The following is a 27,791-nucleotide window of genomic DNA, read 5'->3' as shown; positions in this document are numbered from 1 at the left end:
GGATCAGGTTGCTGTTGTTCTAGGAATTCAAAGATGACTTGACACACACAAATCAAAGGGCACAACACAGCGCACGAATGGAATCAAGAGCAGAGATGCTGTTCCTTCATGATAAAACCCATGTTTGTTTGTTTTTTTTTTAAAAAAAGAAAGCTGGGCGTGGTGGCGCATGCCTTTAATCCCAGCACTTGGGAGGCTGAGGCAGGCGGATTTCTGAGTTCGAGGCCAGCCTGGTCTACAGAGTGAGTTCCAGGACAGCCAGGGCTACACAGAGAAACCCTGTCTCAAAAAAAAAAAAAAAAAGAAAAAGAAAAAAAAAAAAAAGCTGAGGCCTGACAGGGCATGGCAGTGCACATCTTGAATTCCAGCACTTGGGAAGCAGAGAGGCAGGCGGGTCTCTGAGTTTGAACCCAGCCTGGTCTGCAGAGCTCCAGGGCAGCCAGGGTTACACGAAGAAACCCTGTCTCCAAGGAGAAAAAAGGAGAAGAAGGTGGAGGAGGAACAGGAGAAGGAGGAGGAGGAGGAGGAGGAAGAGGTGAAGGAGAGGGAGAAGGCGGAGAAGGAGGAACAGGTCTTAAGTGCATTGAGGCTGAGCACAGCAAACCTATAGACAACATTGTACTCCGGGAAGGGATTTCAAGTGTTTACTCTAAAATGAGGAGTGAAGCAAGCTTTCCCACTCAGCCTTCACTGACACGGCACAAACAAAGCAAGAGGAAGAAGCAAAGGCTTTACATATAGGAAGGATGCAGATCCCACCCCGTCTCTGCAGAAGATGGACTCCCACTGAAATGAGCGTACAGAAAACACTCAGATCTGAGGAGCTCTTGAAGCAAAGTTCCAGGATAAAAGATCAAGGTGACGAAATCTGCAGCTTTCTTTTGTACCGCAAATGATCATGCTGAGAGAGAAGTGAAGAAAACAATCCCACTCGCCATGGCCTAAAACAACAACAAACCAAACCTCTGAGTCCAGTCACCCACGCGTATGAAAAGACTCAGTAATGAAATGTACAGAACACTGAAAACAAGAGGAGACTGAGAAAAGACGCCAGAAAACAGGAAGAACTCCTGTGATCACAGACAGCCAGGGTTGCTGTTGTGAAAATGCCTGCGTTTCATGCTCTCTCCCATCCAACTTCCAAAGACACATTTTTCACAGAATTAGAAAGTAAATCTTGAAATCCATATGGAAGCATGAAAGATCCTGAATGCCTCGAACAATTCCGAGCAGAAAGAGTAACACTGGATAAATTACTCAATACCTAATTTCCAAACATACTACGGAGCCATAATGTACACACTCTGTCTCCTAAGAAGCCCCACAGAACTGTGGGATAGGAGAGACAACACAGAATCAGACCGTGAAGCTATAGTCATCAGAATCTTGGGAGAAAGGCTTCATAAATACCTGAAGAAAACACAGCCTCTTTATAAATGGTACAGGAAGACCCGATATCTGTATGTAGAATGAGACTATACTCACTGCTCTCTCACCCAAAATCAATTCAAGATGGATTAAGAGAGATGGTTCAGTGGTTGCAAGCACTTACTGCTTTGGCAGAGAACTAAGGCTCAGTTCGCCAGGACCCACATCAGGTGGCTCACAACTGCCTGTAACTTCAGTCAGAGGAGATGCAGTGTCCTCTTCCAACCTCCAGGGCAACCACACACATGTGGCATACATACATATGTACAGGTAAACACTCATGATTAAAAAAAAACACGATAAATCAGTATTTTAAAAGATTTGAAAATGTGAAACCAGTAGAGGAAATGGGGAAAGACCTTCAAGGAACAACCACAGCCTTGTAATTCTTTCAAGCTGAAGAGCGACTGTGCAGCAAGTGGACATGGAGAATACAGTTTTTGAAAACTTAAAGGAAATAAAACCAGCTGAAGAATATACAGCACTACCAATAAACATGTAATTGAGCAGAAGAGGTCTCAAAAGAAGACATATAAACTGCCAGTGAAGACAAGAAGAAATGTACAGCATCCTTAGCCACCACTGACTTCTGGGACAAAATGATGCCACCCTGTGAAAAAAAAGTCTCGGGCACTGATGAGGATGTAGGACATGGGGAGCCTACAACTGATGCTGGGAATGTAAACTAGTCCAGCCACCAGGGGCCTCAGACAAACAAATCACATATTGTCTGATGGCTTAGGCATATCCCTTCTAGATACAAAGAAATCAAGGCTAGTATATATTATAGATGTCGGCACTCCCAAGTGTATTGAAGAGTCAGCCACAATAGCCAACTTATAGCATCAGCCTAGGCACCCACCAATAGATAATGGACAATGAGTTAATATATATATATAGCATGATGATTAGTTTTTAATTTATTCCTTTATCTGTTTATTTATCTATTTGTTTAATTAGCTTGACCCAAACCTAGACATACTTGGGAAAAGAGAATCTCACTTAAGGAATTGTCCATAACAGAGTGGCCTTTTAAGTGTGTCTGTGAGGCATCTTCTTGATTGTTAATTGCTGTGGAGAAAGCCTTGCCCACTCTGGGTGATACCATCCCTAGGCAGGTGGGCATGAGCGCTATAAGGAAAGTAACTGAGCAAGCCATGGGGAGCGATCTAGTAAACAGTTCCTCTGTAGTCTCTGCTTCAGCTTCTGCCACCCAGGCTTCCTTCCACGATGGGTTTTAGCCTGTAAGTGGAAATAAACCCTTTCCTTCCCAAGTTTCTATTGTTCAGGGTTTTTATCACAGCACCGGAAAAGCAAACTGCGACACGTGGTAAACATAATACTGGAGTAAAAAAAAAAAGTCTCTACAAGACAGAATCATGTCATTTTCATGAAAACCATGGAATTAGAGATTACTATTGTAAATAAAAAAGCCACACCCAGAAGAATTTTCTATTGATCCTCCAAGTACATGAGTGCATCCCTCTGTGTGTGCGTGTGTTCTTTCCTTCCTTCCTTCCTTCCTTCCTTCCTTCCTTCCTTCCTTCCTTCCTTCCTTTTTTTTCGTGTTTGTTTGTTTGTTTGTTTGCTTTTTGATTTTCAAGACAGGGTTTCTCTGTGTTCCTGTGATTCCCTGGCTGTGATTCCCTGGCTGAAACTTGCTCTATAGAGCAGGCTGGCCTCAGAGATCTGCCTGCCTCTGCCTCCCAAGTGCTGGGACTAAGGGAATGAACTATCACCACTTGGTGAGTTACACTTAAATTGCATTTTCTTAAAGACAAAGGTGTCAGCAGCTTCCTGCATGCTAAGTCCTGCATGCTAAGTCCTGCATGCTAAGTCCTGCATGCTAAGTCCTGCATGCTAAGTCCTGCTTCAAGCGCCTCTCCAGTCTTTGCTGCCTGTCCCTGTCATAACTGGATTGTTTTACTGCTGAGAATTCTTAATGTATAATTGACACTTTTCCTTTGGGGAATACAGAGCTCACAAATATTTTCCCATGTTTTGTACCGTGACCTTTCACTCTCCCAAAAATTATTTATTTTTATGTTATGTGCATTCGTGTGTTGCCTGCATATATGTCTGTGTTAGGGCTTCAGGTCTCCTGGAGCTAGAGTCACAGGCAGTTGGCAACTGATGAATAGGTTTGCTCGGAATTGAACATGGGTCCTCTGGAAGAACAGCCAGTGCTTTTAACCAGTGAGTCATCTCTCCAGCCCCACTACTTGTTGGGCTCCATTTTGGGCCTTGAGGACAAACCCAAGCCTGGCTCAAGTTTCTGCAGCCTTATGGGAGAACCTAAGCCTAGCTCAAGTTTTGAGACCTGTTTCAGTCACTTCAGTAAGACCTGTTTGGCCTGGCCTCTGCCCAGCCATTGCTGATGTAGAGCTTTGCCATTGGCCCTGTCAGTCACTCCATACCCTCTGTCACCCTCCCCTGCCTCCTATGTCATCTTACCCCACCAAAAATCCCCCTCCCTGTGTTCTGAACGTATACAAGTGAGAGGCTGATGCCATAAAGTTGAGTTCCTGCTTTGACAAGACTCCCAGCTCAGTGTGTTTCTTTTGGGCCATAGACATCCGCCATCCCGCTCAACCATGGAGAGACCCTGGGGGTCCTGGGACCTCTCTCCTTTCTCCTGGACCTGCTGGGCAAGAAGCTGGCACCCACTTGTAAGTTTTCACTAGTCTTAATTTACCAAATTATCTTCGCAACACTTTGCTTTCCATGTCAAGTCTAAGAATCTGTCCACTCGGGCTGGAGAGATGGCTCAGCCGTTAAAGGCTAGGCTCACAACCAAAAATGTAAGAATCTGTCCACTCTTAAATTGTGAAGATCTTTTCTTATGTGCTTTCTTCTCCTTATCTTTACATTGTATTTATTCATGTGTGTGCTCACACATTTGAGTGTGTGTGTGCCCTTGTGCACAGGCCAAGGGTCACCTTGTAGGAGTTGGTTCTTTCTTTACCCTATTTGGGTACCAGAGAGGGAATTCAGTTCCTAAGGCTGAGCAGCAAGCACTTTTACCTGCTGAGCCATATAGCCAGCCCACTTCTCTAGGTTTCACAAAAGCTTTAAGCTTTATGTTTTAAGTCTCTATGTTGAATTGCGTTTGACTGAGATAGAGGTAGATGTTTTTCTACCTTATAATTTAAAAAAAAAAAACATATTTTTTGGCAGGGGTGGGGGCATGCCTGTCAGGAATCAGTTCTCTCCTGGGTATCGAACTCAGGTCCTCAGGCTTGATGGAAAGTGCCATCTTTACCTGCAGAGCCATTTTGCTGCCCATACATCTTGGCTTCTTGCGTGTGGACACCCACTTGGTTCAGCTCTAGTTGTTGGGAAGCTTGCACTCATACCCTAGGGAGCAGTCTCTATGGCTTTGTTTATAAAAGGATCAGTTGTTAGCATGCCTGTGGGTCTAGTTCCACACACTTCATCCCACCAATCTCTGGCTTTCCTCTCCAGAGCCCACACCGTCAACCCCTGACTCTGTAGTGTGTCCCCGAGGATCTGGCAGACCCTTTGCTCTGCTGTATTCAGTTTCACCAAACCTGGCACATTTATGTAAATTTTAGAACACACTTGTTTGGACGCCTAAAGCCCTTTCTGGATTTTAGTAGGAATCATACTAAACCTAGAGAACACACAAGCTGAAAGCGCAGCTCGGCGGCTGCCTATGTGTTTCCCACTCAAGAGCTTCTCCCCTGAAGGCTGAGCATCAGCAAAGTTAAATAAAACAAACAGGGATTAAATCAGGGTCATTTGGTGTCTACGATGTTAATGCCTTTGCTTTGTCCATGGCCATGGTATACATCTCTATCCAGTTAGGAGTTTTTATTTTTATTTCTTAGATTTAATATATATTGATATATATTGTATATGTATGTTTTATATGGGGTTTGAGTACAGATGTCCACTCAGACTGGAAGGAGGCTGGGATGCCAGGGGTGCAGTGTTGGGAATTACACCCAGGCTCTCTTGAAGGGCAGTATGTGTTCTTAACCACCGAACCGCCATTACGTCTCATTCAGTCAAGCCTCTAGTTCTTCCTCAGCTTAATTCTAGCGTGGATGTCCTGCACAGGCCTTGCTAACTGGATGCTTTGTTTCATTTTGTTTCAATTTTTTTTTTCTTGCTTCACTGCAGTAACTAGAACTTCCAGGATCTGCTGAGTAAGAGTGGGGAGGCACTCTCTTATTTCTCTCCTCCTCCTCCTCCTCCTCCTCCTCCTCCTCCTCCATTTTTTCAGATAATGTCTCACTTTGTAGCCATGGCTAGTCTGGATTTTATTTTGTAGACCAGACTGGCCCCAAACTCACAGAGATCTGCCCACTTGCACATCCCAAGTGCTAGAGTTAAAGGTGTCCTCCACCTTGTCTGCCTTAGTCATCCTAGTTTAATGTTAAGAAGAAAGCATCTTACATATTGCCTTAAGCAATATGAGTCATGCGAGTTAGTTGAGAAAGTTCTCCCGTAAGCTCAGGGATGTGATGTGCCCTTGATGACACATTGGCCTTGCAGGAAGAAGGATACCACTGGGGCAGATGTTAAGAGAATCTAACCTTTTGTCAGTTCTAACTTTCTCTCACTTTAAGTTTGCATTTGAAGACAAGCTCTCAGCTTTCTGCTCTGGCCTCCTGTGCCTGCTGCTTGCTGCTATGCCTGCCAGCCATGATGCACTCCTCTGCCTCTGGAACTGAAAGCTAATATAAACTCTCCTGTAAATTTAGAAGAAGAACTTCTGTAAGTTACCGTCAGTCACCGTGTTTTATGTAACAGCAACAGAACGGTCACCAATACACACAGTAGCAGCTCCAGGACTTGCAGTTGCTACTACTGAGTGACAGCAATTCGCTTTCAGTCCTGACTTGCTAAGAGCTGTGTTTGTTCTTGTTTGTTTTCGTATCGTGGATACATGCTGAATTTTGACAAAGACTATTCCTGAGACACGCTGAGATAATATGGCCTTCCCCCTTAGTGTCTAAATTCTAACTTCAATTTCATTGAGCTGATTGATTTTTTTTCTACAATTAAGCCACTTCTCTTGAATTACCAGCAAAACTTTTCACTTAATCATCAGACAGTATTTTTAATAGAAACAATACTCATGTGTATATGTATGTACATATACTTAAAGCATATATATGTATGTAGGTATATGTATGTAGTTTTACTACACACACAAACACACACACACACATTTTTTGTGTTTTTGTTTTGTTTTTTTTTTATGTCCCATCAGGCTAAAATGTCCTTGCATCTGTGTGTCTGTGAGATACCATTTTATATTTTTATGTTTTTAGCATAGATTAACCTGGCTTTGTTTTCAAGGTAACACAGGCTTCATAAGATGACTTTACAAGTTTTACCCTTATCCTTTATTTTCTGGAATTTTGTAGAATTATCCCCCCTCAAATGTATGATAGAATTTACCATAAGCCACCTGGACTATGGACTATCTTTGTGTGCGTGTGTGTGTGTTTTTTACGATTTATTTTTATTTTTTGAAAACGTATATGTATGCATGCATGTCTGTGTGGGGGCATGTGCACGGGACTGCAGGTCCCTGAGGAAGCCAGAGGCGTCAGGTCTCCCTGGAGCAAGAGTTAATGTGATCCTGTAGGGCTTAGGAATAGAACCCAGGGCACCTACAGGAGCAGTAGTGTATCTCTCCAGCCTGTGATAACGGTTTAAAGTCCAACTCAGTTTCTATATCTATAGTAGTCACTGAGATGTCCACATCACACGTTGTACCTTGACTGAGTTTTTGTACTTTGTGTCTTTTAAGCTAGTAATCTGTAATGAAGGAGTCTCAGGTTCTGATCATGGTAATTTATTTCTTGTCTGTTTTTCTCCATGACCAGTCTGGTCAGAGGTTTTTCACTTTAATTCACATGGTCACAGATTCAGCTATGGCTTGAAGAGTCCTCTACACTTCTGAGCTCCGGGTTTAATTACGTTTCTTGTTCTGTAAGGATCAGCTGACTTCAGTGTTTCACACCCGACTAATAGGGGCACCATCTAATACCTGACAGTGGTCTTTTAAGGTCAGCTATACCTCCTTAAGTCATTTTAGTTTTTATTCAGTTCAATGTTTTATTCATTTTTTTGTAATTTCTTTTTTCTTCTTTTTCTTTCTTCTTTTTAACTCACAGGCCATTTAAGTGCCTTTTAGTTTTCCATATTGAAGGTACTTCCTCTTGTCATCACTGTGACCTTCTAGGTCCCTTGTGGTAACTGATAGAGAGTGCACATTGTCTGTGGCTGTCAGGGTTGCTCGAGCCTAAGTCTTTCCTTACTTGCATTTTGGTTCACAGCTATGAAACAATCTCTCTCTCTCTCTCTCTCTCTCTCTCTCTCTCCCTCCCTCCCTTCCTCCCTTCCTCCTCTGTCTTTCTCTCTCTTACACACACACACACACACACACACACACACACACACACAAAGTAGGTTTCTTAGAAAAACTTTGAGTTGGGTATCATTTCTCTACTTTTTCCCCTCAAAATATTTATCTTTTTGTTTGTCTGTTTGTTTGTTTTTTCGAGACAGGGTTTCTCTGTGTAGCCCTGGATGTCCTGGAACTCACTCTGTAGACAAGGCTGGCTTCGAACTCAGAAATCCGCCTGCTTCTGCCTCCCAAGTGCTGGGATTAAAGGCGTGCGCCACCACCGCCCGGCAATATTTATCTTTTATGTTTTTGAGGTTGTAGTTGGCATGACATAGCTCATCAGAGGAGGCCAGAGGACTCCCTGTAGAGTTGGTTCTCCCCTTCCATCACATAAGTCCCAAGGACTGACCTCAACACCTTAGAGCCAACTTGCTGGTCCAGTCTCATATTCCTAACTGGTGTGTCTGGACTGTTTACATGTTTACATGTTACTGTTTACATGTGATTCTGTCTCTTCTTTGTTTTTCGTTTCCTCTTTCCTTCCTTCTGGCTAGGGAGAGTTCCTAGGCCAAAGTTCGGGGAATGGGAATGGAACGTACAGAGTTCAAGGATTATTTGGAGCTTGGAGAGCAGCCAAGGTGGTAGGAACACATCAATCAGAGGTTGTGCTGGGTCTTGTACAGAGTCTGGCAACCTGCTGGGTACTGTTGCTGGGTACTTCTTGGGCATACATGGTCACCTATAGCACAGTCTGAGACTTTGAGCTTCAGCCATCAGCTGTCTTTTAGGGAAACTAAATTAACAGCTGAGGACTATGAGCTGTCTATGTTCACCACTGAAGTGGCTCTTGATCACTGCCTTTACTTGTGGGTTTTAGCCATTGCTGCCCACCTCCATCCAAGTGAGCAGCCTTTAGGAAAAAACCCTAGTGTGTATCTCCAGGTAACCACATCTCAGCATTAGCCCTCACTGTGCTCTCTCTCTCTCTCCCCTCCCTCCCTCTCCCCTTTCCTCTCCCCATCCCACTATCTCTCTTTCTCTCTGCCTCTCTGTCTCTCTTTCTCTGTCTCTCTGTCTGTCTGCCTCTCTGGTTGTCTGTCTGTCTGTCTCCCTCTCTCTTTCTCTCTGTGTGTGTGTGTGTGTGTGTGTGTCCATGCACATGCTTTTGGAGGTTGAAAACTGATGTTGGACGTCTTCCTCAATCCATGCCTCATTGATCCAGGAGCTCACCCATCCTGCTACCCTGGCGGGTTAGGGAGTTCAGGGGTCCTCCTGTCCCTGCCTCCCCAACACTAGACTCACAAGAGGGCAGAACCTCCCTGGCATTTTGCACAGGCTCTGGGAATCTAAACTCAGTCCCTCATACCCCTGGCTTGTCTCCCCTGCCCACCCCTCCCCCACCATTGTTTAACTGCAATGTGACAGTTTTACCTTGTGTCCATCACCCTTGCCTTCAGTGGAGAAAGGGTGGTGTGTTCCCCAAGAACAACGTGTCCTTTCTTCTGGGCACCGTCAGCTTTGCCTTTAGTTTGGCTTCTCAGTTCTGTGACTGACATTTTCTGCTTGCATTTTTTCTTTATATTTATCTCATCTCTGGTCATGGTGATCATTTGGGGGATCTTGGTGATATTTTTCACCATATTTGAGGGACTTTGGGCTATTTATCTTCAAACTCCACCCCCACCCACCCCCCCCCCGCCCCCCCCCCCCGTTCACGTGTGCTCACAGAATTAACTCTCTGTGTGCTCAGCTGATTAGTCACCTGTCTGAGCATGGAAGCTGGTTCGCTTTCTGTCCCACTGCCTATATTTACGTCCACTGGCTTTCTGTTTTGCCGTTGGCACCATGGAAGGACATTTGATGGTCTTTCATTCTGTGTGTTGTGCTTCTCAGCTCCGGAACAGCTGTTTAGACTTGAGTTTTTAAATTCTCTAAAATTGTGTCCAAACACACATGCGAAAGCGGCCGCCCAAACCTGTTGCTGGGTACAGCTGCACAGCACCGAGTACATTCACAGGGCTGTGCCACCTCCTACCATCTGCCCACAGATTCTTTTTCATCTTGCAAACCTGAATCTGTGCCCAGTTTTAAGTGTTTGAAAAGCTTAGTTCTCCATCTCCTGGGAGCCCCATTCTTCTGCCTCTGTAAACCTGACTTCGTGACTAAGCGGGACCAGAGCGGTGCCAACACTCCTGTGTTTGTTTACCTCACCTGGCACACCGTTCCCGAGCTTTCTTCAACAGGAGCCACAGTCCCCTTCTTTTAAAAAGGAGAAAAATTAAATGGACAGCACAAACTGCAATCAATGGATTCTTACGTTTGTTTAAAAGGAGGACATGGCCAGGTGGTGGTGGTGCACGCCTTTAATCCCAGCACTCGGGAGGCAGAGGCAGGTGGATTTCTGAGTTCTAGGCCAGCCTGGTCTACAGAGTGAGTTCCAGGACAGCCAGGACTATACAGAGAAACCCTGTCTCAAAAAACCAAAACCAAAACAAAACAAAACAAAAACCTAAAAGGAGGACATGAAGTTAAGCCCTGAGTGAGAGGAGGAATCTGAGAGGAGTTAGAGATGGATATAATCAAAATACATTGTATCTAATTCTTGAATAATCGATACAAGTATTTATCTTAAAGTATACATTATGAAAGAAGATATAAAGAGAATTGTTTTTCTAGTTCTACCTCTGTTAGGATATTTTTTTTGTCTTGTTTTAGTGGTGAAAAGTGCATAAAAATATATTTGATAATGAAGGTATGAAATCCTATGTGAAACACCACAGGCTCATTTCCAAATGGCTGCTCTGGCTGTACAGATGTTGACAGAGCTGTATATAGTCAATGTTTCTTTTATAATAAGGTTTATAATTTTAAAAAAGTAAGTTGTGTGTATGTGTCAAATGTTATTGTGTGAGGGTGCTTGTGTGTGTGCACACGCATATGTTTGAGTGTGTAGGTATGCTTGTGTGTGTGTGAGTGTGTGTGTGCATATGCATGTCCATGCTTGTGTGTGTGTATGCGTGTGTGAGCCTGTGTACATGAACATGTTTATGTGTGTGTGTATGTGGGTTCATGTGTGGAGATCAGACGAGGTATCTTTCCCAATCATTCTTCACATTAATATTTTGAGTCAGGGTCTCTCTCTGAACTCAGACTTCATCTATTTGGCTAGGCTGGCTGCGCACGGAGCCCTAGGATTGGCCTCAGTTTCCCAGTCAGAGGCGTGCACTGCCACTGTGAGTGATGTGGATCCAAGTTCAGGTCCTCCCTCACACCCAGCAAGTACTTGGTCCTGGAGCCAGCCTCTGATCCCTGTACTTCCTTTGCAAAGCTGACTCTACTCAAGCCAACATGCACTACATTTTATTTTTAAATTAAAAAAACTAAATTGGAGGCTGGAGAGGTGTCTCAATGGTTAAGACTATTCACTGTCTAAATTCAGTTCCCAGCACCCACTTTAGACACCTATAACTCTGGCTCCAAGGGGGTCAGGGGTCACACACCTTCATCTGGCCTCTGTGGGCATCTATATTAACATACAACTAACACACACACACCATGCTCTCAAAGTCAGGGGGAGGCATATAATTAAAAATAAATCTAAAAAGACTTTTTAATCGTTCTTCCATTGGCAGACAGTTGAATGCCTTTCACTCTGGGTTCCTGCCGTGAGCTCCGTGTGGCACTGACTTAAAATCTGTCTTTCAAGTGTTCATTTCTAATATATAGGAACGCAGCCAGTTTTACAGTGTCGCCATTTAATTCTGTGCCCTCACTAAAATAATTTAGCATTCTGGGGCCCTTTCTTTGTAGACACCAATGGATTTTTAGTGGATTTTGGTTTTTGTTTTTGCAGGCAATCATGTCAGCCCCCGATAAGCACAGGTTATCTCCTTCTGGCCAATTCTTTTCTATTTCTTTTTCATGCTCTATTGCACTTCCTGGGGCCTTCAATTTTCTCTGTCTCCTTTATGTCGCATCTGTCTTTAAGTCCACTGACCCTTCCTTTTGTCATTTCCGCTATGAACATTCAATGAATATTTCATTTGAGGAGCTGTTGTTGAGGTGAGAGTCAACCAGGACATCGGAAGAGCCAGACAAACTCTACCACATCTCCCGCTCTGAGGCTTCCGTAGTCCACTTTCCAGCTGTGGGGTGTCTATTTGGACTTGGTGATGTTTTCAGTTTTCTAAAATTGGGGAAAAGCCCACGTAAGAAGCTTAGCATCCTACCCTGCTGATGTGCAAAGTTCTGTGACATTGTGTTATGGCCACCACCATCTGTCCCCAGACAGAGCTCACTGTGTCTTCATGTTGCACAGGCATGGTGTACTGTGGCCCTGTCTCCTGTGTTAGAAGGAAAGAGACTGAGGCTTTGCCACTGAGTGTGATCTGAGCTGTGACTTTCATAGCTGCCTTTCCACAGGCACAAGGCTCCGTGATGAGCGAGGCACCTTCTTTTCACAGTTTACTGAGATATTTCCATCCTACTAGAAATTGAGTCTACAATGTTCTTTCCCTTGGCCTCTTCTTACTTAGTAGCCTGACTTGACAAATGGCATTGATTTGTTCTCTAAAGTTGGCCTGCTTCACTTTCCCAGGATAAACTGCACTGGCAGGAGGAGAATGCTTCCCTGTGTTTTTTTGTTGATGAATCTTGCATATCAGTTCATGAGGCATAAAGTGATCTTTCATTTTCTTCTTCTTTTTAATTACTAGTAGTTTATGCATGTGTGCATAATTGTGTGTGTGTGTGTGTGTGTGTGTGTGTGTGTGTGTGTGTGCACAGCAGTGGTGGGTGAAGGCCAGAGGACCACTCTGTGGAGTTGGTTCTCTCTCTTCTGCCTTTATGTGGGTTCTGGGATTTGAACTCAGGTTAACAGGTTTGTGCAGCATGCACCTTTAGCTGCTATATCATCCTGTTGGCCCAGGTTCCCCCTTGTCTTTTCTTTTTAATGTCTTTAACTTTGGTAACAGAGTAATTTAATACTGGCCTTGTAAAATGAGTTAGATCCTGTTCTCCCTGCCGTGTGCTGGAAGAACATAGATAGAATTGCTCTGTCTTCCTGAACAGAACTTTTCATTTATGATAGACCTTTTAAAAACTAAAACCAAAGTTCTGACTAGATTGATTTTATCTGAAAATCCCACCAAACACTTAACAGCAGGTTTCCAGAGCCTTTCGTCGTACATGGTGCCTTTCCATGATGTGTATTCTCAGTATCTTTGTTTAGATTCAGATGTCTTTAGTTATGTGGCCTTATAACTCGTCCCTCTCGGTCCCACCGACCTATGACTCTTTTTGTGTTGGTCAATACCTTGATGCTGTAGTGTAGCATGAAGTCAGGCATGTTGATCCCTCCCTAGAACTCATTTGCACAGGATTGCTTTAGCCAATGGGGGTCTCCTGTGTGCTGTTTCACAATTATGTATCCTCTCAATCCACAAGCATGGGTCCTCCCATCTTCTAGTGGGTTCCTCCTCTTCTTCAGTGTTTTAACAATTTTCTCTAGATCCTTCAGATCCTTAGTTAGGTTTCACCCAAGGGTTTTCATTTGTTGTTTGGTTTGGTTTGGTTTATGGCTATTCTAAATGGATTGCTTCCCTGATTTCTTTATCACTGCTGTATAGATTTTGTGTGTTGATTTTGTACACTGCCCTCTTACTGAAGGTGGTTATCATAGGTGAGGATGGAACCCTTATGTCCAGAATCATATCAACTGTAAATATAAACATTTCCTCCTTTCCGACTTGTGTCCTTTCATTTGTATTTCCCTCTCTGGTCATATTAGGCTAGCTGAGCCTTCTAGTACTCACTTGCATAAGAGGAGAGAAAGCGGACACCCTTGTCTTGCTCCTGATTTTAGTGGAGCTACTCTGAGACTTCCCCATTAATATAATGGTGGCCGTAAGTTTGCCAAATACAGCCTTTATTATGTTGAGATATGATCCTTCTATTCCAAGTTCCTTCAGACTTTTAATGTGAAGGGCTATTTGATTATGTCAAAAACCCTTTCTGCGTCTATGGAGATGACCATGTGGTTCCTGCCCTTGAGTCCATTTATGTAGCTAATGAAATGTATTGATTTACATATATTGACCTATCCTTGCATCTCTGTACCAAAGCCAAATTGATTGTGGGAAGTGATCTTTTTGGTGGCCTCTTGAATTCAGTTGACAAGTATTTTGTAGAGAATTTTTTCATCTACTGTGTTCATTAGGGAACCTGGTCTGGATTTTTTTTTCTGTTATGTCTTAGTTTGCTTTTGATACCAGGCTAGTCTGGCTTCGCACAGACAGTACAGTAGTCTCCCTTCTTCTGTCCCATGGGAAAGCTTGAGAACTATTGGCATCAACTCTCCTTTGAGGGTCTGATAAACCTCCGGCGAGTCTGTCTGCATCTGCATGTTTTAATTTATTTTTTTAATCACTGTTTCCATCTCACTGCCTGTTACCAATACATTTAAATTGTTTATCTCCTGTTAGTTTAATTGTGGTAATATATGTATCTAAAAATCAATCCATTTCTTTTAGCATTTTCAATTTACTGGAATATATATTTTCGAGACAAGACCTAATGATGTTTTGAATTCCATCAGTATCTGTTGTAATGCACCCCTTTTGTTTCCTATTTTATTAGTTTGGATATTTTCTTTCTTCCCTTTAGTTAGTTTGGCTAAGAATGTATTAATCTTGTTTATCTTTTCAAAAAACCTAACCTTTTCTTTCACTGCAACTCTATATTTTCTTTTACATTTCTATGTGTCTGCCCTGATTCTACCGATTTCTTTCTTTCTAGTGATTTGGGCTTTGTTTTTTTCCTGCCTCTTATGCAAGAGCTTTTAAAGTATATTGTTAAGGATTTACTTTACAATCTCTCAGATTTCTCTCTGTTTTCTTTTGCATGAAAAGATTTAAAAAAAATTTTTTTTAATTTATTTGTATGTGTGAGTAGCTTCACACAGAGGACACAGTAGTCTCTATATTCCCGAGTCTGGGTATGTAACGAGACCAGAAGAGGCCAACAGATTCTCTGGAGATGGAGTTCCAGGTGGGAGTGAGCTTCCAGCTGTGGGTACAGGAAACAATACTTAAGTTCTCTGCCAGATCAGCACTGCTCTTAACTTGTGGACTATCTGTCCAGTCCCCTCTGGTTTATTTATTTTTTATTTTTAACTTTTTATAATGAAAACACGCAAATATAAAATAGCATGAAGCAAGATTAGCCAGACCCAAAGCTTGTTCTTCTTAGCAAACTACTACACAGTTAAAAAAGGATCCATCCACCTCTGAGAACTACACAGTTAGAGAGGCTGTTCTGAAGCCAAGAGCCTCACACTGAATCTTACACTTTCACTACCAAACATAGCTTTATCTACCACACACACACACACACACACACACACACACACACACACACACACACACACAAATACAAAAAAAGGTGAAAGACTTAAAACCAGAAAAACAGTCTTATTGTCTTCTGTGATTCTGGTGTCTTTCTTCATCACCTGACATGCACATTTGTGTGTGTGTGTGTGTGAGTGTGTGTGTGTGTGTGTGTGTGTGTGTGTGTGTGTGTGTGTATGGCTAGGATGTACACATGAAGGAGAACTGCAGAGTTTTTTCTTTTTGAGACTGTGTGAGTTCTCTTAATATCATACATTCTAAACCCATTTTTTTTTTCCTACAAGTTTTGTGATCTCATTTTTCTTTAGAGCTGAGTAGTATTCCATTTAATATCCATACCAGCCTTCCATTATCCGTTCATCTGTTAGTGGACCACTAGGTTGGTTTTATTTGCTTGCTGCCTTAGGTTCCTATTGGCGTAATAAACACCACAATGAAAGGCAACTTGAGAAGGAGAAGGTTTCTTTCACTTTAGAGTTTGCAGTCCATTCGCCAAGGAAGTCAGGTCAGGAACTCCAGGCAGGGCCATAGAGGCCGGAACTTTGGAGGGGCGCTGCTTACTAACTTGCTCCCTCATGGCTTGCTCAGCCTGCTTTCCTGTAACACCCAGGACCACCAGTCTAGAAGTGGCACTGCTCATAGCAAACTGGCCTCTCCCACATCAATTAACAATCAGGAAAATGTACCACAGTCTTGGCCACAGGATTTTTTAAATTGAGGTTCCTTCTTTCAGAAACACTCTAGCTCGTCTCAAGTTGACATTGAGCTCCCGGTACACTGCTGCATTCCTTCTCGTGAATGCATACAGCAGCAGTGAGAATGAATGAGCAACTATTTACATGGGAGAGTGTGCAGTTCCATAATGACATGCTTAGGGGTGAAATAAATACAGGATCATGCAGTGGTTCTACTTTTAATTTTTTGAGAAATCTCCAAACTGATTTTTTATAATGACTGTATTAATTTGCACCCCCGCCAGCAGTGAATAAGAGAGTTTGCCTCTCCCACAGCACCTTGTATTCTGAAGGTGAATTCTCAAAGAAGTTTCAATTTGCATCTCCCTGATGGCAAGGGATACCGGACACTCTTAAAGATAGCTTTTGGGCGTTTTTTGTTTGTTTGTCTGTTTGATTTGTAAGCTGTTTATTCAGTCTATTGGCCCATTTGTCAATGGTTGGTTTTATTTCTTTGTTACCTAATTTCTGAAGTATCCCCGTGACTGATGTATAACTGGTACATATTTTCTTACATTCCGTGGGCCATGGGCTCTGATGATTGTCTTAGTCAGGGTTTCTATTCCTGCACAAACATCATGACCAAGAAGCAAGTTGGGAAGGAAAGGGTTTATTCAGCTTACACTTCCATACTGCGGATCATCACATAAGGAAGTCAGGACTGGAACTCAAGCAGGTCAGAAAGCAGGAGCTGATGTAGAGGCCATGGAGGAATGTTCTTTACTGGCTAGCTTCCCCTGGCTTGTTCAGCCTGTTCTCTTATAGAACTCAAGACTACCAGCCCAGATATGGTCCCACACACAAGGGGCCTTTCCCCCTTGATCACTAATTGAGAAAATGCCTTACAATTGGATCTCATGGAGGCATATCCCCAACTGAAGCTCCTTTCTCTGTGATAACTCCAGCTGTGTCAAGCTGACACAAAACTAGCCAGTACAATGATATTTTTGTTTGTTTGTTTGTTTGTTTGTTTGTTGTTTGTGGGGTGCAGACTCTTCGAATGCTCCTGCAATCCAATCTGCTGCTGTTGGGGCTGCTTCCTGTGCTGTTGCTGCCCTGCTAAGAAAGTTCTTATCTACCCCAAGGTCTTGAAGAGGATTCTCTGTTTTCTTGAAGGAGTCCCAGGGTTCCAGGTCTAAGTTAAGCTGTTGGTCTGTTTTGAATTGATTTTTGTCCAAAGTGAAATAACTGAATGGAATTTCCCTCTTCTACCTGTAGATACCAATTTTCCCAGAACCATTTGTTAAATGGACTGTTTTGTTTCTTTGTTTTTGCCTTCTTTGTCAAAGGAAAGAAAAAGAAAATTTAAAGTGTGCATGAATTTGTTATTTTGTTGATTTTATTGTTGGGTCCTCTGTTCTGTTTCATTTGGTCTCTGTGTCTGGTTTTATGCCAGTACCACTGTCTCTGTCTCTACAGCTCTCAAGCTGTCTCTGTCTCTGTAGTCCCCAGGCTGTCTCGGTCTCTATAGTCCTCAGGCTGTCTGTGTCTCTATAGCTCTGTAGTATAATTTGAAGACAAATATTGAGATGTCTCCAGCAGCATTCTTACTTCTCAGGGTTACTTGGGATATCTGTGGTCTTTCATGGCTCTGTATGAATTTCTGATTTTATTCTAAATCTGTGAAATACTACATTAAAAATTTCAAAGGCATTTCATTAAACCTGTAGATGAGTTCTGGTTGTATATCCATCTTCACAATATCAAGTCTGCCAATCCAGGAGCATGGACTGTCTTTCCATCACATATAACATCTGTGATTTCTTATTCAATGCCTTGTGGCTGCCATTGTAAAGGTATCTTTATTCTGTGGTTACATATATGCTAAATATTTAAAGTTTTGGAGTTATTTTGATTGGGATACAGTTCCAATTTATTTCTCTGAGTGTGTATTGCTGATATTTGTGTGTGTGTGTGTGTGTGTGTGTGTGTGTGTGTGTGTGTGTTGATAAACACATTAAAGAAACCTCAGAGCAGGCACCAAAATTTGTTAATATTGCATTAAGAACTGTCAAAAAATAGCAACAACAAAAAAAGCGAGACTTTTTTTTTAAGTAGTTTGACCAAGAATGAGCCCAAATCCGAATTCTCCACTTATTTCCTTGGGTATTGCATCTTTCCATAGTGTGTGGTTATTGGCATTTCTACAGCCCGTCTATTGCATGTGTTTGATTTATCATGTTGCCTGTCCTGTTGTGTTTCTTCTAACAACAGGCTTTCCTGAACAACACATGGGATGTGGTACAAGACAGATCAAGGAATACTTCGTGAAAATCCCTATCAGGGAAGATGTTACTTATCTGATACCAACAGACACAGGCTGTCACTCAAAATATCACAAAGATGTTATCAACCTGTACCCACACATCGCTTTCAACATTTATGGGATATTTGTTTCATGTAAGCTTGCACACACACACACACACACACACATACACCCTATATACATTATTCTAGATTGGGGCATAATACATACATAAAACAGTACATAATTTAAGATTAAAGCTATGCATTCAGCTTAGATTATACAAAGGATTGCATAGGAAACTCAAGGCACAGTAAGTTTCATTACCACCATGGTATTACACACAGTATTGTATCTTACAAAAAAAACTTACTTTACAGCCAGGAAAGTATGACTGTAGGTCGAAAATAGAGAATGTAGAAATAGAAGATGGCAAAGCGTAGACTACAAAGGATTACTAATATGACCCCCGAAATATGATCTGAGGAAGCATCACTGCCCTGAGCACCCCAGCTAGGATAGAAGAAGGCTTGCAAAGCTTCCAGCCCACACAACCATCTTTAGGAAACTGTAAATCTGGGAATGGAGGAGGTTGACATTGTCAGAGAAGGGAACAATGGTTAGCAGTGTGGTACCAAGTAGTAACGATCCATCAGAACATAAATACACAAACGTTTACATGGATGCCACAGTCTGCATTTCAAAATGTGTATGCATATAAAATACATGTAAGCATTTGGTAAAATTAACGAAATAAGAGGCCATATGCCCTTTAAGAGTACAGTAAGAGGTACAAAGGGTTGATTGGAGACAGGAACTATAAAGAAAAAAAATTACACTATTAAAAATAAACTACCAAATAACAATTTAAAAATAAAGCAACAGATAACAGTCTGGGAGGAAAATGACACTAACCTTCAACAACTGAGGTTCACATACACTAATTTGTACGTGTTTGTTATGTGTATGTGTTTGTATATATGTGTTTCCATGTGTAATATTAAACCAAATAATCTTTAGTTGCTCCTATTTTGATAAAATTTATAATGAGACCCTCTATTTAGAGTGATGTATATGTTCATAGATTTCACTGACCTCATTGTGATAAAGGTTATATGTATGACATTATTTCCACTAACAACTTTTCTCACTGAATGAAACTCATTTACTCTGTAATGAAAAGGTTTGCTTTCCTATTTAGTTCAAGTGCCTTATACTGCAGGCCCAATCTGAACCCCATTGCCCTTTTCAGATATTGTACCATTCTTAGTATGTTACTGACATTCATAATATCTTCATTGTGTATTGTAAAGCTAGTCCGAAACCCAGATTCTCTGTGATGGCCATCAACACTCTGCCATGTGTCACCCTGCTCCACGCTCTGCTAACCTTCACTCTTCAAATGAGTTCCTTTTATTGCATCAGTAATCTATTATATTCCAAATCCCAACTGAGGCAATTTACAGTTTTGCTGATGTCTTCGTTTCTATTGCTGTAACAAAAGGTAGATTGAACTTAAACAGGCGGAACACACAGTAGGACAGCAGATTATATGCAGTCTTATATAGCTTATCTCAAGGCATATTATTAACTTCATAGATAAGGTCCAGTCTCTTTGAAGGCAAAGATATTTCCAGAAAATTGTATCTTCACATAAATGTTTATTAGGTCCAAGAATTTTCTAGTAGATTCTATAGGGTCTTTTAAAGAAAGAGCCATGGCATCTGCAAATAGAATAGTTTGATTTTTTTTTTTTACCTTCCCCATATTTCTTCTCTTTCTGCTTTGCTCTTGGGTAATCACTATAAGAATTTGAACATGCTACCACATAAGGAGAGAACACACCTTTGCCTTGTTCCTGATTTTAGAGGACATAATCTCAGTTCGTCTGTACTTAATATAATGTTGACTATAGGTTTGTTCTATACAGCCTTTATTACTTTGAGACATGTTTCATCTATTCCTGAAGTTTAAACTTTTACCAAAAAGGCGTGCTAAACTTCATCAAATGCTTTCTCCGTATCAGTTGAAATGATCACATAGCTTCTGTCTGTAAGTTTGTTTAGATTGTGTACTGTATTTATTGATTCATGTATATTAAACCAATCTTGCCCTCCTGGATGAAGCCTTGGTCGTAATGTCTGACACTCTTCACGTGTTTGTGAATTCAACTATTTAGTTGAAAATTTTTTGCATCTTTGTTCATCAGAGAAGTTGGTTGGTAGTTTCCTTTGTTGCTGTGTCTTTACTTGGTTTTGATGTGAGAATAACTCTCTGCCGGAGATGAGTTTAGAAGTGTTCCTTTGTATTCCGTGTTGTGAAACAAGTTAAGAAGAGTTGGTATGGGATCTTCCTTGAAAGTCTGACAGAATTCAGCAGTGAGGCCAGGAAGTTGGGGCACACAGCTTTAACTCAGCACTTGGGAGGCAGAGGCAGGCAGATCTCTATGAGTTCAAGGCCAGCCAAGTCTCCTGAGCAAGTTCCAAGCCTGAGATACACAGAGAAACCCTGTCTCAAACAAACAAACAAACAAACAAACAAACAAACGGCAGTGAATAAGTCTGTCCTGGGCTTTTATGAGACACACTTTTGATTACAGCTTTGATCACATTGTTTGTATTGAGCCTCTCTGACTTATGTCTATCTTCTGGACTTAATTTTGGTAAATTACATAAGTTTAGAAATTCTTTTATTTCTTCTGAGTTATCCAACTTTTTAGAGTTCAAGTTTTTATAATAATTTCTAATAATGTTGCATGTTGCATTGGAGTCTGTTGTCAGAACAGCTTTTGATCTTTAATTTTGTTAATTTGTGTTTTATCCCTCTTTCTTTTTATCAGGTAGCATTGTTGAAGGGTTTGTCAATCTTATAAACTATTCAGAAAACCCCACTGTTTTATTAGTTTCTTTACCCATCTTTTATTTAATATTAATAACCTATGATTTTTAGCTATCTGCTGTGTTTGGGGTTGGGCATTTCTTCTCTAGACCCTTGAGGTACATCATAAAGTTGTTCACTGGATATCTATACGGTTTTCGGTTTTTACTATGCACACTTACCACTGTAAGTTTCCTCCTAGGATTGCCTTGGCTTTATCCCCAAGGTTCCGATAGGATTGCATTTCATTATCAGGTGTCTCTAGTAATTGGAAATTTCCTCCCTGATTTGTTGGATGAATTGCTATTCAAGTATGTGTTCTCTAGTCTCTAGGTATTTTTATCGTTTCTTTCGTTTTTCATTGTTAATTTCTAGTTTTATTTTATTATGACCTGATAAAACACAAGTAATTATCTCAATTTTGTAATTCATTTTGTATTTGGTGAGACTTAATTTGTGTCCTATAATATGATCAATTTTGGAAAAGGTTCCATGTGGTGTTGAGAAAAAAAAAAGTACTCCCTATCTGTTGGGCAGACTATTCTATATGTATCGCTTTACTTTCTTATATAAATTGTTTCTTTTATTAATATATAGTGTCCTTTATTATTTATTCTAATTGGTATTGATCTGAAGTTTACTTTGTCTGATACAAAGATAACTATCCCAGCTTGTTTGTGTTTTCTGTCTGCATGACCCTTTGTTTTCCATTCTTTGATATTAAATATTTCATAGAAATTTGTTAGGTGAAGTTCTGTTTCACTGGATTATTGATTTTTTTCTCTTGTTTTTAGTTTTGAGGGTTTTTTGATTTGATGTGTCAGACACAGTTGGGTTCTCCCCACCCCCCCAATTCTAGTTTCTTTACCTGCTCTTTACCTAAGATTCATACTTTCATAATCACATGAACAAGTCTTTCTATTTTCTCCTTATAAAGTATTAAGTTAAGATTTTTCTGCAGTGCTGGCTTGGTTGTCACCAATAACCTTAATTTGTATTTGTCTTGAAATATCTCTATTTCCCCATTGACTTAGAAAGACAGTTTTGCAGGGTATAGAATTCTTGGCCACAGTTGTTTACTCTCAGAGCTTGGAATGTTTCTTTGTACATCCTTTCAGCTTTATAGTGATGAAAATTCTGGGGTAATTCTGCTGCTGTATATGAGTTGACCCTTTTCCATGATGTTTTTAGAATTATTTTTATATTTTGTTTATTTGGCATCTTGATTACAATGTGTCATGGAGAGTTTCTTATTTGGCCATGTCTGTTTGGAGTTCTATGTGCCTCTTCTGTTTGGATGTCTGCTTTGTCCCATAAACTGGATAGATTTTCTGCTGTAAATGTAGTATTATGTTTATTCCACTTGATTTTACCTCTACTCCATCTTCAATACCTTAAATTCTCATGTTTGTCCTCGTGAATGCATCTCAGATTTCTTACTAATCATATTCGTTTTTCCACATATATATATATATATATATATATATATATATATATATATAGATATAGATATATATATAGATATATATAGATATGTATGTATATGTATATATGTATGTGTATATATCTATACACACACATACACACACGTTTGTGTGTGTGTCTATTACCTCAACTTTGTCCTCCATTCCTGAAATTCTTCTGCATGGTCTTTCTCATTAATGTGGGTTTGTTTGCTTTGTTTGTTTGTTTGTTTGATCAAACATCTCTTTAATTTCAAATAATTCTGGTTGGATTTTTCAATGTTTCAATTGCCTGCTCTCAGGTCCCCTTGGAGCCAGAGGTCTGGTCTTCTGAGTTCTTATCTTCTGGGTTCTAAGCTTTGGGTTTTAAAGGCTGACCCACCTCTCCATCACGGTCCTCTCAGTTCTTGAAGCAGGCATTTACTTCTTCAAACATCCATTCATTGTTTGGTAGTGTGTTGCTAAAGTCCCACCAGTTTGCGTATGTTCTGCAGTTTCTATAGCTGTTGACTTATAACCTTGTTCCACTGTGACCAGAAAAATACAAGGAACTATTTCAGATTTTCTAAATTTGTTAAGGCTTGCACTGTATCCAAAAATATTATCTATTTTAGAGAAAGTTCCATGGGCTGCTGAGGGGGAAAGAAGTATATTCTGTAGCCTTTGGTTGGAATATTCTGTAGATATCTGTTAAGTCCACTTGGTCTGTGGTTGACATCAGACATGTCTATGTTTCTACTTTGTTGGGACTGTGTGCTGAATGGAGAAGAGTAGGATAATGAAGTCGCTCACCCCTGCTCTACTGTGTTCCTCTGTGACTCTGTAGCTGGGAATTACTTTAGAGTAATATGAGTGGAGACGACTTGTACTGGAACATATGTGTTTACAGTGATGCCTTCTTTGTAGGTTGAGTGTTCTGCTCATCAGTTTGTTTAGAATAAGTTTTCCCATCCTTCCAACCCAAGGTAGTGCCTGTCATTTGAGGGAAGATATATTTTGTGGAGAAAACAAAATGACAGCTCCTGGATTTTGATCCAGTCTGCTAGTTTGTGTCTTTTTTTTTTTTTTTAATAGTTGTTTTACTTACTTACATTCCAAATGTTGTCCCCCTTCCCGGTTTCCCCTCCACAACCTCCATTCAATCCCTCTCCCCTTTGCCTCCATGAGGGTACTCCACCAACATCTCCAACTTACCTATTCCCATCTCCCCTCTCTAGCATCCCCCTATACTGTGGCATCGAGCTTCCAGAAGACCAAGGGCCTCCCGTCCCACGAATGCCAAATAAGACCATCCTCTGCTACATATGTAGCTGGAGCCATGGATCCCTCTATGTGCACTCTTTGGTTGGTGGTTTAGTCTCTGGAAGCTCCGGGTGGTCCGGTTAGTTGATGTTGTTCTTACTATGGGCTTGCAATTCCCTCCAGAGCCTTCAGTCCTTCCCCTAGCTCTTCCATTGAGGTCTCAGTGCTCAGTCTGATGGTTGGCTGTGAGTATCTGCATCTGCATTGGTCAGGTGCTGGTAGAACTTCTCAGGGAGCAGCCATACCAGGCTCCTATCAGCAAGCACTTCTTGGCATCAGAAGTAGTGTCATTTGGTATCTAGAGATAGGATGGATCCCTAGGTGGAGTGGTCTTGGGATGATCTTTCCTTCAGTCTCTGTTCCACTTTTTGTCCCTGTCTTTCCTTATAACAGTAAAATTTCTGGGTTAAGAATTTTCAGATAAGTAGGTGGCCCCATCCTGCAACTGGGGGCAGTGCCTATCTACTGAAGGTGGTCACCACAGGTTCATCTACCCTTTGTTGTGTGTTTTGGCTAAAGTCATCCCTGTTGGGTCCTGGGAGCCTATCCCTTTTCTGACATCTGGCATCTTCTAGTAGCAACCCCCAGTTCTCCATCCCCATTGCTAATATTTTTTTGGATTTCCTGACCCTCTGTATTGCTTTCTATTCCAATACCTGATCCTGCCCCCATTTTCCACCTCCCCACCCCCTCACAGGTTCCTCCTTCCCTCTACATCCCATGATTATTTTCTTTCCCCTTCTATGTAGGATTGAAGGATCCACACTTGTGTCTTCCTTCTTTTTGAGATCCAGGTAGTTTGTGGGTTGCTTTGTAAGTATTCTGAACTTTTGGACTAATATGCACTTATCAGTGAGTACATACCATTTGTGTTCTTTTGTGTCTGGCTTACCTCACTCAGGATACTATTTTCTAGCTCCATCCATTTGCCTGCTAATTTCATGAACTCATTGCTTTTTAAAAGCTGAATAGTACTCCATTGTATAAATGTACCACATTTTCTGGATCCATTCTTCTGTTGAGGGACATCTGGGTTGTCTCTAGCTTCTGGCTCTGATAAATAAGGCTGCGATGAACATAGTGGATCATGTGTCCTTGTTACATGTTGGAGCATCTTTTGAGTACACAAAAAGGAGTGGTATGCCTGGGTCTTCAGGTAGAAATAATCCCAATTTCCTGAGGAATCTCCAGACTGATTTCCAGAGTGGTTGTACAAGCTTGCAATCCCACCAGCAATGGAGGAGTGGTCCTCTTTCTCCACATCCTCGCCAGTGTCTGCTGTCACCTGAATTTTTGATCCTAGCCATTCTGACTGATGTGAGGTGGAGTCTCAGGATTGTTTTGATTTGCATTTCCCTGATGACTCAGGACGTTGAACGTTTCTTTAGGTGCTTCTCGCCCACTTGAGATTCCTCAATTGAGAATTCTCTGTTTAGCTCTGAACCCGATTTTTAATAGGGTTATTTGGTTCTCTGGAGTCTAACTTCTTAAGTTCTTTGTATACATTAGATATTAGCCCTCTATTGGATGTAGGATGGGTAAATATCTTTTCCCAATCTGTAGCTTGCCATTTTGTTCCATTGACAGTGTCCTTTGCCTTTTAGAAGCTTTGCAGTTGTATGAGGTCCCACTTGTCAATCGGTGAGCACAGAGCATGAGTCATTGGTGTTCTGCTCAGGAAAATTTCCCTTATGCCCAAGTGTTGTTCAAGGCTCTTTCCTACTTTCTCTTCTATTAGATTCAGTGTATCTGGTTTTATGTGGAGGTCCTTGATCCACTTGGACTTGAGCTTTGTACAGGGAGATAAGAATGGATCAATTTGCATTGTTCTACATGCTGACCACCAGTTGGACTAACCATCTGTTGAAAATGCTGTCTTTTTTCCATTAGATAATTTTTCCTTCTTTGTCAAAGATCAAGTGGCCATATTGAACCCATCGTGTATGGGTTTATTTCTGGGTCTTCAGTTCCATTCCATTGATCTACCTGCCTGTCTCTGTACCAATACCATGCTGTTTTCTCACTATTGCTCTGTAGTACAGGTTGAAGTCAGGGATGGTGATTCCCCCAGAAGTTCTCTTACTGCTGAGAATGTTTTTTTGTTTGTTTGTTTTGTATTTTGTTTTTGTTTTGTTTTTTTGTTTTTGTTTTTGTTTGGTTTGGTTTGGTTTGTTTTTTTTGCTAATCCTAGGGGGTTTTTTGTTTTGTTTTGTTTTGTTTTGTTATTTGTTTTTATCCTAGATGACTTTAAGAATTGGTCTTTCTATCTCTGTGAAGAATTGTGTTGGAGTGTTGGTGGGGATTACATTGAATCTGCAGATCACTTTTGATAAGATGGCCATTTTCCTGTGTTAATCCTGCAGATCCATGAGCAAGGGAGATCTTTCCATCTTCTGAGGTCTTCTTCGATTTCTTTCTTCAGAGACGTGAAGTTCTTGTTATACAAATATTTCACTTTCTTGGCTAGAGTCACACCAAGGTATTTTATACTATTTGTGACTTTTGTGAAGGGTATCATTTCCATAATTTCTTTCTCATCCCATTTATCCTCTGAGTAGAAGAAGCCTACTGATTTGTTTGAGTTAATTTTTTTTATCTAGCCACTTAACTGAAGTTGTTGATCAGCAGTAGGAGTTCTCAGGGGGAGTTTTGGGGGAACACTTATGAGTACTATCATATCATCCGCAAACAGTAATATCGTGGCTTCTTCCTGTCTACACTGCATCCCTTTGACCTCCTTTTGTAGTCTAATTGTTCTAGCTAGAACATTGAGTATTATTTTGAATCAATAGGAAGAGAGTCAGCAGCCTTGTCTTGTCCCTGATTTTAGTGGGGTTGCTTTAAGTTTCTCTCTATTTAGTTTGAGGTTGGTATTTGTCTGCTGTATATTGGTTTTACATTATATTGTGTTTAGGAATGGGCCTTGAATTCCTGTTCTCTAAGACTTGTAACATTAAGGAGTGTGGAATTTTGTCAAAGGCTTTTTCAACGTCTAGTGATATGATCATGTTTTTTTCCCTTTGAGTTTGTTTATATAGTGGATTATTACATTGATGGATTTAAATATATTGAACCATTCCTACATCCCTGGCATGAAGTCTACTTGGTCATGGTGAAAGATGGTTTTGATGTGTTTTTGGATTCAGTTAGGGAGAATTTTATTGAGTATGTTTTATCGATATCCATAAGGGAAACTGGTCTGAAGTTCTTTTTGTGGTTTAGATATCAGCGTAACTGTGGTTTCAGCAATTAAATAATCAGTGTTCTTTCTGTTTCTATCTTATGAAATAGTTTGAGAAGTATTGGTATTAGGTCTTCTTTGAATGTCTGATAGAATTCTGCACTAAAAATTTCTGGCCCTAGGCTTTTTTTGGTTGGGAGACATTTAATGACTGCTTCTATTTGCTTTGGGGTTATGGAACTGTTTAGATGGTTTATCTGATCCTGATTTAACTTTGGAACTGTACCTGGAATATCTAGAAAATCATCCATTTCATCTAGATTTTCTAGTTTTGTTGAGTGTTGTAGTTGGACTGAGTGATTTTTTTTTTAAATTTCCTTAGTTTCTGTTTTTAAGTCTCCCTTTTCATTTCTGATTTGGTTCTTTTAGATACTGTCTCTGTGCTCTCTAGTTAGTTTGGCTATGGGTTTATCTATCTTGTCGATTTTCCTTAAGGAGCCAGCTCCTAGTTTTGTTGATTCTTTGTATAGTTCTGTTTCTGATTTCATCCCTAAGTTTATATACAAACAAACAAACAAACAAGAAAGAATCAAACAAAGAACTATAAGTGTTCCCAAAAATTCCACCAGAGAACTCCTACTGTTGATAAATAACTTCAGCTAAGTGGATAGATAAAAAAATTAACTCAAACAAATCAGTAGGCTTCTTCTACTCAGAGAATTAATGGGATGAGAAAGAAATTATGGAAATGATACCCTTCACAAAAG

General features: G+C 40.8%; 1 long non-coding RNA gene across 1 annotated transcript in view; it reads left to right on the top strand.

Moving 5' to 3' along the window:
* Gm10714 (predicted gene 10714) overlaps positions 1–27,791 on the top strand; it is a 58,881-nt gene that overhangs the window by 14,807 nt on the left and 16,283 nt on the right. Inside the window, exon 2 of the long non-coding RNA NR_040530.1 lies at positions 4,001–4,097. This is a non-coding gene — a long non-coding RNA (predicted gene 10714). The remainder of the gene's footprint in view (positions 1–4,000; positions 4,098–27,791) is intronic.

The sequence above is a fragment of the Mus musculus genome, chromosome 2 (genome assembly GCF_000001635.26).
Source record: "Mus musculus strain C57BL/6J chromosome 2, GRCm38.p6 C57BL/6J".
NCBI classification, from domain to species: Eukaryota; Metazoa; Chordata; class Mammalia; order Rodentia; family Muridae; genus Mus; species Mus musculus.
Note: the sequence above shows the minus strand (reverse complement) of the source record. Positions and strands in the feature narration are given on the sequence as shown.